We start from the raw sequence: 14,678 nt of genomic DNA on the forward strand, positions 1-14,678 counted from the left end.
AAAATTTGAACACTCTGTATTATGAGCCCTTTTATTTTAAGATTAGAAATATTTTGGTAAGTAGTAATTTTTTAAACTACATCAAATGGCTATTTTAGTATTTTTTAATTACTTACAGAAAAACCCAAAAATGGGGGTTGGTCAGTCCAGTGAATGACCCTGTACATACAGGGCAAACAAAGTACAACTTACTATTTTATCATGTGAATCCTCCAATGTTTTTGTCAAAAAGTCAAAATTTTGACAAACATCTTATATTTGCCAAATGAGTCAAACAGTATCCATCATTAAGTTTCTTCATCAACATCAGATTATGTCTATATTGGTAAAGGTAGTTCTATTTAAAAGAGTGCAATTTGCCTTAACAGGGTTGGTTAGGAATAATTAACACTAACATGTTGCTCATAAATAACAACTCAGTTTTGGCTAGAGGATAAAATATTGCCCAAAATGAAAATTACGAAAAAATTTAAACCAGAGGCTACTGCTCCTTTCGTAACGTTTCTGATCAGGGAATAAGAAAGACATATGGGTCATTTCGAATTATGGGAAGGTAAGTCCTGGTGAAGTTTGTAAATCTAACTCTGAATGAATTTTTTATTTTCTTTTTGTTATAAATATATTTATAAGTATTCTTCAATATTTTCTTCTGGCGTATCAAATACATTTTGCTCTGTATGGTCTGGGAGAGTCTCAAAAACATAATTTTCCAAAATACACATATTGTGCAAAACACAAGCTGCCATCACACATTTAACTTTCAGATGGCTACTCAAATATTCAAATTAGAGTCAAATAGTACTAAAAACGGTGTAAATAAACGAGTTATTGGAGATTGAACAGAAGAATGCAACAAAAAAAGTTATAGAAAAAAATTTGTCAACTTTGACGCCCTCTAGCGGCCAAACCGTCCAACCTATTAACCTACGTTGGGATATTTTTAGAAAGCTCATTTCATTAGCTATCCATTGACTTATAAAACTCTACCAAAAATAGTACAATTAAGAAGGTGTTTTTGGGGATTAAACAAAAGAATACACCAAAAAAAAATTGGTCAACATTTACGCCCTCTAGCGGCCAAACGGTACTACTAACCAATCAACTTTTATACGTCAATAGAAAAGTTTTACAAAGAGTTACAAATTCGCGTGTTATCTACGGTTTAGTGACATCAGAAGCACTTTTTGACTGGTTAAGGGCTAATTTGACACTGAAAAATTAGGAAAACAGGGTTACATGACCTACTAGGTCTACTACGATGTAACGCTTAGAAATTTCGCGAAAAACTGTTTTTACAAATGACAATTTTCGTACGGGTCAAATTTGCCTGAATCACCGCCACTATCCTAATGGGTTTTGCGTTATGTTGGCCACTTAGAGCAAGCGAAAATCGACTTTAATGATTTTATTTCTACAGCCATTTTGCTGTGGCTTTAAATTTGACAATCGTTGTGCTAGGTTTGTGTCAAATAACAGGGTAACTAACACAGTAACTAACTTAGCTGAATTTTGAACAGAGAATCAGACAAAGTTCTAAGAATAAGAGTTTCATTTGAAAAACTAGACTTTTTTTTTTAGAACTGATTTTTTTGACCACTCTGTATCATGTATTTTTGACGTTTTTCTGCACCCATTTTTACTAACTGTCATAGTAACGCACGTGTCAAATAAAGACACCTATCATTTAAAAGAAACAGTTAAAAAATTAAATATATAGTATTTGAAATTTAGACAGTGGTAAAATTGTAACAGCTACGTCACGTGACTTTGGTAATTTAAGTTTTGAGCTTGCAACACTGTAAAGACCAGTTGACAATGTCAAGTCACATGATCTTCAAAATGCAGTTTAAACTTTGGAAAATTGATAAATACTATTTAGACAGTTGTAAAAACTTAAATTGCAAAGTACTCGTCACGTGGCGTTGATAATTCAATTTTTGAGCTTGCAACACTGTAAAGACCAGTTGACATTGTCAAAAACAGTCACGTGACCTTCAAAAGGCAGGTTAAACTTTGTAAAATTGATAAATAAAATTTAGACAGTTGTAAAAATGTAAATTGCAAAGTACACGTCACGTGACGTTGATAATTCAATTTTTGAGCTTGCAACACTGTAAAGACCAGTTGACAATGTCAAAAACAGTCACGTGACCTTCAAAAGGCAGTTTAAACTTTGTAAAATTGATAAATACAATTTAGACAGTTGTAAAAACTCGTAAAAACTTAAATTGCAAAGTACACGTCACGTGACGTTGATAATTAAATTTTTTTAGCTTGCAACACTGTAAAGGCCAATTGGCATTCTCAAAAACAGTCACCTGACCTTCAAAATGCAGTATAAACTTTGGAAAATTGATAAATAAAATTTTGACAGTTGTAAAAACTTAAATTGCAAAGTACACGTCATGTGACGTTGATAATTCAATTTTTGAGCTTGCAACACTGTAAAGGCCAATTGACAATGTCAAAAACAGTCACGTGATCTTCAAAACGCACTTTAAACTTTGAAAAATTGATAAATAAAATTTAGACAGTTGTAAAAACTTAAATTGCAAAGTACACGTCACGTGACGTTGATAATTCAATTTTTGAGCTTGCAACACTATAAAGGCCAATTGACATTGTCAAAAACAGTCACGTGACCTTCAAAACGCAATTTAAACTTTGGAAAATTGATAAATAAAATTTTGACAGTTGTAAAAACTTAAATTACACTTATTATTATTACTACACATCAAGTGACTTTGATTATGCAATTTTAGAGCTTGCAACACTGTAAAGTCCAGTTGACACCTGTCAAAAACAGTCACGTGACCTTAAAAATGTAGTTTAAATGTTGAAAATTTGGTAAATTATTATAATAATTTGTAATGAATATTGTTTCAATTCAATATCATGTTACAAATAATTTACCATAATACAATGCCAATGTTGTTCTGTTCAATTTTCAGTCAATTTTGTTCTATTGATACACTAAATTGTCTACTGCAATGTATTTGTTAAAATATCGCAAAATGCCCTTTATCTAGGCTTTATTTCACTCAAAATTCCAATGAAAGTATCACAAAACATTTTGAAATATACAGACAATGTCTCAAAATACTCTGAAATGCCTTAAAAATACCTCAATATGCCTTGTAATACCTCAAAATGCTTTGTAATACTGACAAAGTGCCTCATAATACCTCGAATTACCTCAAGTGTGTACACCAAAATACCTCGGCAATTTACCCCTCGTTTTTTTAACAAAAAAAAGTTTTTTAGACTCTCCAGTTGTGGTAATTCAGAAAGTTATATTGTTAGGAATTACTGGGCATTACAAGAAATTAGTGGGCATTATTAGGAATTAGTGTCAGTTTTTCTAAAGAAATTAGCCCATTTTAAACCTACTTGCGCATATAATAAACCTGAAGTGAACCAAAATTCAGATGAACCAATTTGACATTTTTGTCCAAAATTACCAATTACAGGTTCTGACAGAAGAAATGACGTTCCACAATCTTTCTCCTTGATTATCAATCATTTCAAAGATGCATTGCTGTAAATTTAGAAAACTCTGTCTCAAAATACTCTGAAATGCCTTAAAACTACCTCAATATGCCTTGTAATACCTCAAAATGCTTTGTAATACTGACAAAGTGCCTCATAATACCTCGAATTATCTCAAGTGTGTACACCAAAATACCTCGGCAATCTACCCCTCGTTTTTTTTAATAAAAAAAAGTTTTTTAAACTCTCCAGTTGTGGTAATTTAGAAAGTTATATTGTTAGGAATTACTGGGCATTACAAGGAATTAGAGGGCATTATTAGGAATTAGTGTCAGCTTTTCTAAAGAAATTATCCCATTTTAAACCTACTTGCGCATATAACAATATGCAATGAACCAATTTGACATTTTTGTCAAAAATAACCAATTACAGGTTCTGGCAAAAGAAATGACGTTCCAAAATCTTTCTCCTTGATTATCAATCATTTCAAAGATGCATTGTTGTAAATTTAGAAAACTCTGCTCTAATAGTTATTATTGTAATGTGAATTACAGTTTATTGTTTGCAGGGTTTACAGCACGTAAGTTTCTATTCTGGATGTGGAAAGTTGTGATTCATAAATACACGTAACATCGAACAGATCGAAGTTAAGGCGGTTTCTTGCTTGTGCTTATCTGGGTTTAAAACAAGTTTAAAAATTCTAAATTGTTGTGTAATATATTTGGTGCTGTGGTGATTTATGCAGTTTAAGTAAACCCATTAAGTTTTATCAAAATTTGCGGTGTATGTAATTCTGAAGCTCAATTTCCAAGCAATTTTACTGTACTTATTAATGAAATGAGGTATGAATAATGGACTGGATATAAAAAGAAATTTCAAGGGAAAGGAAGGTAAAATCCAGGCCAGAATATTACTTACAAAGAAGGCTTCTTTATATTATTATTGGTAAATGAGATTGTGAAGCTAAAAAAAAGACCTTGTCCTATAAATGATTTATCAGCAGTATTGATAAATACATTACCAGAGTAAACTAGAATGCTGTCTGTTATTAATTTTTTTTTCCGATACTATAATTAGAGTTTTGGGACGTGGCCGTCAAAACTAAGGATGAGCGATTCAAAATGATATTTTAGTAGAAAATGTAAGTGAATAAGAGTGAAAAAAAGTATTGATAGGTTGAATGGACTAGCACGGTTCAGTAGCTCAGTTGGCCGGACACCCAGAGGTCGTTGGTTCCAATCTGATCGAAGGCGGATGGGTTTTTTTTTTTGAAATTTCCAATCAAAACTCTTTTGCATTCCTAAAAATAGAAAATCTAAAATAACTTACTCAAGACTCACACGTGCAGTAAAAAGTTCTTAGTAAGTTAGCTATGAATAATAAGACACCGCCGCGATGCTCTTTACATAACTGTGGTCATTCCCAAGGCAACAATCGCGAAATAATTCCAACATTTTTCGCACTGCCGGTGCACTTTAGCTACAATTATCCGAAATCCACATTGTGGTTTCACGAGTTTTGAAAAAATCCTCGAAAAATTCCGGCACTATTCGCTGGCATTAGACCGCACCATACACCAGAAAAATCGGACTGTTGATGATGACGTAAGAAGTACCGTCGAGCTAACCGATCGGATATATTTGTAAATATCTGGGACTCGAGTCGATGAATGCTAACCGGCTAAAGCGGAAAACTGCTAAAGCAAGCAGTCCGAGTTGTTCACAGCGGTGTTGTCAAATCTTCAGAAAACTTGCGCGGAAAATGCCATTGCCCGCCTCGATTTTCACCCTCCCCTCTCACCACTCATCCCTTATTACAATACATCAGTTGCCTGAGAAGTTTCACTGGCAAAATGCGTTTCATACGCTAGAAAGAAGACATCTGATAATTCCAAACCATATTGGAAATAACATGTCCTAATAGAGTTTACCTTCGAGAGACAACTCCCAGCATAAGTGAGCAGAAATCCTCGTAAAAGGATAATCTGTATTTTGCGTCACGTCACTGAAACAGGAAAGCACTTTCAGATAATCCATGCCTCATTAAAAATGTATGGTGGGTTTTCCTTTTAGCCTGGCATAACAGAGGAAACCGGAACCACGGCAACGTGGAGAATTAGCGGTCCGAGTCTGGCAGATTGGGAATCGCCTGGACGGCGCCGAATGTATCGCTAGCTGCCATACTATTCGATAACTCCTGGAGATGCGAAACTTTGTCTTGCCAAAACTTTTTGTCTGTGCATTCACAGTATTTACTTTCCATCAGCCGTTTGTCTAGCACAATTTAAGTGTCTCTTTATTCCAACTCTAAACCTTTTATGATCTAATAATACTTTCAGACTAACTCCTAAGGATATTGGTTCATTCCTTAACAGTTTAGAGAATGGATAAGTAGGCAATTGCCAACGGTTGAACGAATACGGAATCCTAGACTTTTCGCAACTGTGCTATATGAAATAGACCAATCACAGGCAATTTTCAGCGTGCGATATGAAATAGACCAATCACAGACAATCTTCGGCGTGCGATATGAAATAGACCAATTACAGCTAATCTTATGATTACCCATGACCATTACAGCTAAGGCAATGAAAAAGCCATTCAAGTTTCAGTTGGTGTTCAATTAAAGAATACAAACATCTACTTTATTATACAGTGTGGAACAGCCAAATGGAATAAATTCGATAACGAATAAATGAGAGCGTGTTGGGAAAAACGCTTGGACACGTCGATTTGTATTTTTAGATGCGCATTTAAAAAAAATAAAATTATATTAGGGTGTGTCATGTGACAGTGGCCGATACCAACTTTCTTATTTTAAATACAACCCCCTGTATATTATTAGTTTTTTGGATTCTTCAGAAAATTCTAGACATAATTCATGTACAATGTCCCATACCTATCTTCAACTGTTTCGGAAATATTAAATGTTTTCAGATGTAAAAAAAACAAAAAAACATTAATTTCAATGTAAGAGATGTTCAAAATGTTTGCGAAAATAAGTATTGAGTGTAATGTAGCGAATTTGTGAAATAAAATAATTTTCTTTTTTTAATGTTAATTTTTGTAATACATCTGAAAACATTTAATATTTCCGAAACAGTTGATAGGTATGGGACATTGTACATGAATTATGTCTAGAATTTTCTGAAGAATCCAAAAAACTAATAATATACAGGGGGTTGTATTTAAAATAAGAAAGTTGGTATCGGCCACTGTCACATGACACACCCTATATAATTTTTTTTTTAAATGCGCATCTAAAAATACAAATCGACGTGTCCAAGCGTTTTTCCCAACACGCTCTCATTTATTCGTTATCGAATTTATTCCATTTGGCTGTTCCACACTGTATAATAAAGCAAATGATACAAACTTACAATTTACAATGAATCAACTTCCTCAACCTAAAAGACGAAGTTAATCAGCTGTCATCCGGTGACAATCCGGGACACCGGTCAAACTATGGCTGTGTCAAAAGTGATAATGTAAACACGGAAACGTTTCAAACATTGAGTGTTTATTTGTGTGAAATTTGGTAAGTAATTCCAATTAGTCGTAGAAAAAATAGTCGGTCAAACTCGGGGAATTGTCCATATCGCCATCATCTGATTTCAAATTTCTTCCTCGTGCGATAGGGACATCTTATTCACATGATGTATAATATACTATTATGATCTAATAATACTTTCAGACTAACCGCTCAAACACCACCAGTTATCCATCCAGTGGATATCATCATATTCAACTTAGAAACCCTAAGGCCCAGTACTTTCAGTTGAGAATAACTTTATTCTAAGGATAATATCCATGGAAACCGTGAAATCAGACGCTGCTATTGGTCAATTCCGTCATTTCTATAGAAATTATCCTAAGAATAAATTTATTCGGAGGTGAAAGTACCGGCCCTTAATCGATTACGTCCATGGATTATCATTAGGTTTACATTATCTTGTGGAAATGAGCAAAAAATGAGTATTTTTTATCCAAATCTCCTTGCTTCCCATCAAGCAAATAAAAGCCCAATAGAGCAGTAGTGTCTATAACACTATTTTACAAAACAGTGGATATCCATAGATATCTCTTCTTGATATCCATAGATTGGATATTCAACTTAGTAACCCTTAAACGATTACGTCAATGGATTATCATTAGGTTTACATTATCTTGTGCAAATGAGCAAAACATGGCTATTTTTGTATCCAAATATCCTTGCTTCCCATCAAGCAAATAAAAGCCCAATAGAGCAGTAGTATCTATAACACTATTTTACAAAACAGTGGATATCCATAGATATCTCTTCCTGATATCCATAGATTGGATATTCAACTTAGTAACCCTTATTCGATTACGTCAATGGATTATCATTAGGTTTACATTATCTTGTGCAAATGAGCAAAACATGGCTATTTTTGTATCCAAATATCCTTGCTTCCCATCAAGCAAATAAAAGCCCAATAGAGCAGTAGTGTCTATAACACTATTTTATAAAACAGTGGATATCCATCGGAATCTCTTTCTAATATCCATAGATTGGATATGGATATTGGATGACATTTTCCTGGTCACGTGATTGTTGTTGACAAACTTGAACTTAACTTTACAGTGTTGCCAGCTGCGAATTTAAATTGTCACGATTACGTGACGTGCTTTTACAGTTTTAACTTTCCAACTGTTTAAACCTAATTCAAAGAATTTTTTAGGTAAAAGATGACATTTTCCTGGTCACATGACTGTTGTTGACGGGTGTCAATTTAACTTTACGGTGTTGCCAGCTGCGAATTTAAATTGTCACAATTACGTGACGTGTTTTTACAATTTTAGCTTATCCAGCTGTTTAAAAGTAATTTACAGACTTTTCAAGGTTAAAGATGACATTTTCCTGGTCATGTGATTGCTGATGACAAGCTTCAACTTAACTTTACAGTGTTGCCAGCTGCAAATTTAAATGACGTGCTTTTACAGTTTTAACTTTTCAACTGTTTAAATCTAATTCAAAGATTTTTTTAGGTAAAAGATGACAGTTTCCTGGTGATGTGATTGTTGCTGACATACTTCAAATTAACTTTACAGTAATGCTTGCTGCAAATTTCAATTGTCACGATCACGTGACGTGCTTTTCCAATTTTACCGATCCCAACTGTTCAAATGTATTTTACAGATTTTTCAAGGTTAAATATGACATTTTTCGGGTCACATGACTGTTGTTGACAGGTATCCATTCAATTTTACCGTGTTGCCAGCTGCAAATTTAAGTTGCCACAATCACGTGACGTGCTTTTACAGTTTTAACTTTTCAACTGTTTAAATCTAATTAAAATAATTTTTTTGGTGAACTATGACATTTTCCGGGTCACATGACTGTTGTTGACAGGTGCCAATTTAACTTTACACTGTTGCCAGCAGCGATTTTCAATTGTCACGATTAAGGGACGTGTTTTTACTATTTTAGCTTTCCCAGCTGTTTAAAAGTAATTTACAGACTTTTCAAGGTTAAAGATGACATTTTCCTGGTCATGTGATTGCTGATGACAAGCTTCAACTTAACTTTACAGTGTTGCCAGCTGCAAATTTAAATTGCAACAATCACGTGACGTGCTTTTACAGTTTTAACTTTCCAACTGTTTAAACCTAATTCAAAGAATTTTTTCGGTAAAAGATGACATTTTCCTGGTCACATGACTGTTGTTGACGGGTGTCAATTTAACTTTACGGTGTTGCCAGCTGCGAATTTAAATTGTCACGATTACGTGACGTGCTTTTACAATTTTGACTTTCCCAGCTGTTTAAATGTAATTTAAAGACTTTTTAAGGTTTAAGATAACATTTTCCTGGTCACGTGATTGTTGTTGACAAGCTTCAAGTTAACTTTGCAGTGTTGCCTGCTCCAAATTTAAATTGTCACGATCACGTGACGAGCTTTTACAATTTTAACTTTTTCAACTGTTTAAATGTAATTTAAAGACTTTTTTCTACAAATGCATTAACAATTCAACTTTTAACACGCTATTGAACTATTAAAAATATCGTTTTAGGGCACTAGTGCTTTAAAAAAGCTTTTAAATAGTATTAGTGGCTCCAAAACTGCCTTCTGAACCTTAAAAAAGTCACTAGAAGCTTTCAAACGCGCAGAATCACCAAAATGTCGCCAGTTTCCTTCAAACTGAATTCTGAGTCTTGAAAGTATTAGAAGAAGTTTCTCAAACGGTTTTTGCAGGTTAGAAACACCAAAATGACGCTAGTGCATTCTGATCCTTTAAAATGTCACCAGAAGTTTGAAAACTGTTTTTAGTTGCTTGGATTCTCAAGGTTGGGAGAATAGTTAAGTTTGAAGCCTCTAGCGGCCAAACGGTTTAACCTACCAACCAGTATTGCCATATGTTTAGAAAGCGCATTCTAGTGACAAAAGTTTATACAGGGTGATTCACGGTAATGGTATATTAGAAGTATATAGAGAACGAATCAATATTTTTCGCTGAAATTTGGAGTAAAGCCTAGGTTGGTGTTCTTTTCAGTCGGAAAGAACACCAACGTTTGATTTTCAAATGGAACGCCCTGTTTCTAATCTAATTTTCCGAATTTCAAAAAAGCGAGTTATTTACGATTGAAAGAAACCCTGCACTAAAAAAAGTGGAAAATAAATTCATCAACTTTGATGCCCTCTAGCGGCCCAACCAATAAATCAACCAACCAGTATTAACATATCGTTAGAAAGCCTATTGCATTAGCTATCCATTGAGGTATAAAAATCTACACAGAGTGTATCAAATTGGCAAGTTATTTACGATGGAGTGAAATACTGCAGCAAAAAAGTGAAAAAGAAATGGACAATTTTGACGCACTGTAGCGACCAAACCGTCAAACCAACTACCAAAGTTGTCATATTTTTACAAAGCCCATGTCAGTCAAATAAGGAAGTTATTCAAACAAAACAGTGCATACAATTTTTCTACTTGGGATGGTGTCAAAATATCAATCAATACATCAACAAAATGGCGGTCAAAAAATGTATTCAAAACTGCTTTTGATGTGGTTTAGAAACTAAATGGTAATCTTTAAAATGCAGTGTTGCATATTTTCTCATTTTTTTTAGAAAACAGGAAAAGATAATTTAATTTGTAGATCGGGAATGAGTTTGTTATTAAATTCCCTTCCCCAATTAATCGACCTAAAGATAAACAAAATTCCCATACATACATGCGTCACCAATTTATAATAATAATTTGTAAATTAGATCAAATATTTCCCAATTTACCATAAATGAATCAAACTGATTTACTATTTTGCTCTAAAAAGCTCTGTTTTAGTAATATAGTTTAAAACTTGCGACAGGGATAAACTTGTCTATTAAATTGCCATGCCAAAGAAAATAACAAGTCAAATTGCTTTCTATCAGTTTGGGCTATATATCATATTAAAGACTTGAAATATGTCTTTCTACGACCATTTTCATGAGCTTTAAGAACAATTTTTATGTTGTGCTGACGTCATCGGGGGGGGGGGGTTATAAGATGGCGATCGAAGGTTGGAACGATGGATTCCTGTTTACTGAAAGAAAATCTCGTCTAGTCTTTCTGTGGCGAGACACGCCTTTGGAAACAAATTTACTTTATAAACAATATTTCATCAAAGTTATTACTTTCCATAAGTAAGAAGTTTGTCTTTTGAGAAAGCAAATATTTGTACAAAAGTGGTGCGGTCTGCATGCTATTAGGCATTGATCCATAAATTGTTAATGGTTAGTTATACATTAAGAAATCGACTAAAGGGTATTTCTACTATTTGCATCGATTGGTAAAGATAATGGTTTGGAGTTTTAAGAAAATATAGCGTGTTAGACCATTTTTTTGTTGTATACCTTAGGGCACCAAATAATTAATCTACCCTATTAAGAAAAACTTCGGTTGGCCCATCTTAAATAGAACAATTAATTCCATTCCACGGCTAAAAGCAGATTTGCTACCTAAATGGATTTTCCCGAACAAATGGAACGGAATAAGAAAAACAAATAACTGGGCTGATATCTGACAGAAATAAAGCTGGATCGAGTCACGAGTAGTGTAATATTATTTTTGGAAAGGAACGCTGAGGGTAAATGAAATTTAAAACGCAGGCAGAATGCCGTTTCCGGAATTGTTTCCAGAATTCAATAACACGAATGGTAAATAAAAGTCCAACTTTACTTATTTCATTTTATACACAGTTTTCATTTTCAAAATCACGAAATACCAATTTAAGATTCAATACCAAGCAGTTAGTACGAAACATTTTTTTTACATATTTTTGGAAGCAATTTTTCCAATCTTCAAAGTAAATAAATGATCCAGACAACAGTTTACTGATCAGCAATTGCAAAGTTGCATAAAACTTTAAAAAAACACAAAGCAGCAGGAATTGCAATGAACAGTAACCAATTACTCCAAAAAAGCTCCAGCATCTGCTTATACAATTGCAGAAGGTTCCTCTACTTTTTGCAGATATACTTACATTTAACTAAAATAACTGAATAGCAGCTTATTTGCCAGAAACACATTGCAACTGTTAAATGGCAGAAAAATATCAGGAACAAATGACTTGGTAAATTGTAACTTTTTCTTGCAATTTAAGATCTGTTCGCAGAGAGAATCTCCAACTTGTAATCAGAGAAATAGATACATCCATTGGCCACAAGTCAGAAAACGTCATAGTCACGTGAACATTCAACCAATCAAACTTGACATTTACTGTTTCTGAGTTGGAAACCAGTCAGGGATTGCCTCTGCGAACATACCTATTGGTTAGGTTAAGATAAAATGTCAAAAAATGCAATCTAAAATTGTGCCTAAGCTTGAAAAGGATGTGACAAAAATTGCAGAGAATAAAATTAAAAAAATTAATTTAGAAAGGCTATAAAATTACATATTAACCAAGTTTATTTTCAAAGTGTCAGCAAGAAAAGAACAAAATATAGAAGAAGTCGAAAATGATATGGCAACAGATCAAAGCCAACATAATGAATAAGAGACAGGTTGCCCCAAGTGACCAAAAAATGTAATGGTGGCTATTATGGGTATTTCATCATCATCAGTACGGCGTTACAGCCCATTATGGGCGTTATCCTTTTTTAGTATTTCCTTCCAGGCGTCCCTCTCCAATGCACGTCACGCCTTATTCCAACACTTCTTAAATCGGCCTCTACGTTACCTAATAGCCTCATTTGAGGTCTTTCCCTTCTGCGTTGTCCCTCGGGCTTATCTAGTTAAGACCTTTCGAGCGGTGTCGTCTGCCTCCATTCTCATAATATGACCTACCCACCGCAGCCAGCCCAACTATATTTCCTTGACTATGTCAGGTCCCAATGAAACAGCCTATACAGCTCAAAGTTTTGTGTTTGTAGAATTTACACTATGTGCTTCTGGAGATGTTATGGAATTTAAGTTGGGGGGCTAGTCCATAGTTATCAGGGAGCCAAGGTACACGAACTCGTTAACCGACTCTATTTCATCACCATCTATCTATCTTTAGGTTTCTGCGAGGGTTTACTCCTCTTGGTGTTTCCGGTGTTGTTAGCAGCTTGGTTTTATCGATGTTAATTACTAAGCCCATTTCCTATGCTGCCCCTTTCAGTGCTCTGTATGCTTCTTTCACTACTGCCTCGGAGCTGCCTATGATATCGATATCGTCCGCGTAAGCCAGGATTTCGATGGATTTGTTATACATGGACCCCGTTGTTGTTATCCCCGACACTCGTATAGTTTTTTCAACGGATTCCTGCCGAAGTCTATTAGAAGTTTTGAAGGGTTTCCTCAAGTTTCCGTCAATACACACTCTGCATTCCACGTTCTCCATCGTAATTCTTGTGAGATTTATCTAATGAATTGGTATTTGGTGTTCTCTCATAGCATCCTCATAGAGTTTCCTTCTGTTTGTTGTGTCATAGGCGGCTTGACCTCGACAAAGATATGATGGATGTCGACCCCATTCTTGCGTTTTTCTAGGATTTGTCAAAGTGTTGATATTTGATTTATAGCCACCACGAAATCCGGAATCCGGCCGATACAAGGTTGCACGTGGCTGTGAGCAGAGAAAAGAAATAACATTTGAGGAAACCTTCAGTCCATGGGTCAGCACAGCTGTGTAATTTGGATTGGCTGTTAAAAATCAATTTATACTAAAGAAGTTAATTACAATTAGCTAATTAAAACTACTTTCTCATATGGAGAGTTAAATGATTTTACCAGTTAAGGTAGAAACAAGTATAGAAAAAACAACCGGATAAAAACGAAGATAATAATTATTAGGATTTGGAGCCATATCACTCAAACCGAAACCATCAAGAAGAAGTTGAAGAATTTTATGACGAGCTTGATCATATCCTTAGAAGCATAAAGAATTACAGTAGTTATGGAGATTTCAACCTTAAAGTAGTCAAAGGTAAGGCCGAAGCACACACATGAAGTTCTGACCAGGGAGAAAGGAATAGGAGAAGGGATCCACTTCCGTCAAGTTAAAGATCTTATGATAACAAATACTTTGTTCAAACGGCCAAATCGTAGACTGTACACCTGAAAATTTCCTTCGGACCCAGGAATTAGAGTTAGGAACCAAATACATCATCATTAACAACCACTATAAGAACTCAGTACAGAGAAGAATTAAGAAACCAAAAGAGGAATATCTAATAGCTCAAAGTGAAGAAATAGAAATACTACAACAGAAATTTGACAGCTTTGACATGCACAAAAAGATAAAGGAAATGTCTGGATGTAAAGGGGTCAAAGCAGCTAGTAATATGATGAAAAAGACAGAAGAAACACACAATTTGGATTCCGTGAAGGACTTGGAACACGAGGAGGCGCTTTTTGGGAATAAACTTTTTTCCCAGCGGTGTCTCAAGATAAACGAATAGGTTAGAGTTGTTAAATCGATTTCGAGAAGACCTTTGACAAGGTGAAACATGACAAACTACATCAGCTGCTCGTCAAGGAAACCATTGACTCCGACGACGTTATGTTAAGTAAGTGGACAATTGCTGCCCTCCACTGGCTCACCCAGAATATCCAGCTCTTCCAAAGACCGGATGACCTTTCTGGGCGAGATGTTGTCCAGATCCTCTCGCCGGAGTACCTCCTGTCCAAAAGTGAGGACCAAAAGCCGGACAGCAGCATAACAGGTGCGCTGCCGACTCGTCGTCTCCATGCACCAGTGGCA

General features: G+C 34.8%; 1 protein-coding gene across 2 annotated transcripts in view; it reads right to left on the reverse strand.

The window, feature by feature from the left end:
• The window catches only part of PMCA (plasma membrane calcium-transporting ATPase 3), a 216,902-nt gene that overhangs the window by 132,737 nt on the left and 69,487 nt on the right, over positions 1-14,678 (reverse strand). The window contains exon 1 of one of the 2 annotated variants that reach the window (XM_081993878.1): positions 4,819-5,168. The exons of the other annotated variant lie outside the window; for it this stretch is intronic. The gene's annotated coding sequence lies outside the window, so the exon portion shown is untranslated. Of the gene's footprint in view, positions 1-4,818; positions 5,169-14,678 lie in introns of those variants that run through there. 2 annotated transcript variants of the gene reach the window in all.

The sequence above is a fragment of the Ips typographus genome, linkage group LG16 (assembly GCF_016097725.1).
Source record: "Ips typographus isolate SLU linkage group LG16, UJ_Ityp_2.0, whole genome shotgun sequence".
Taxonomy (NCBI): domain Eukaryota; kingdom Metazoa; phylum Arthropoda; class Insecta; order Coleoptera; family Curculionidae; genus Ips; species Ips typographus.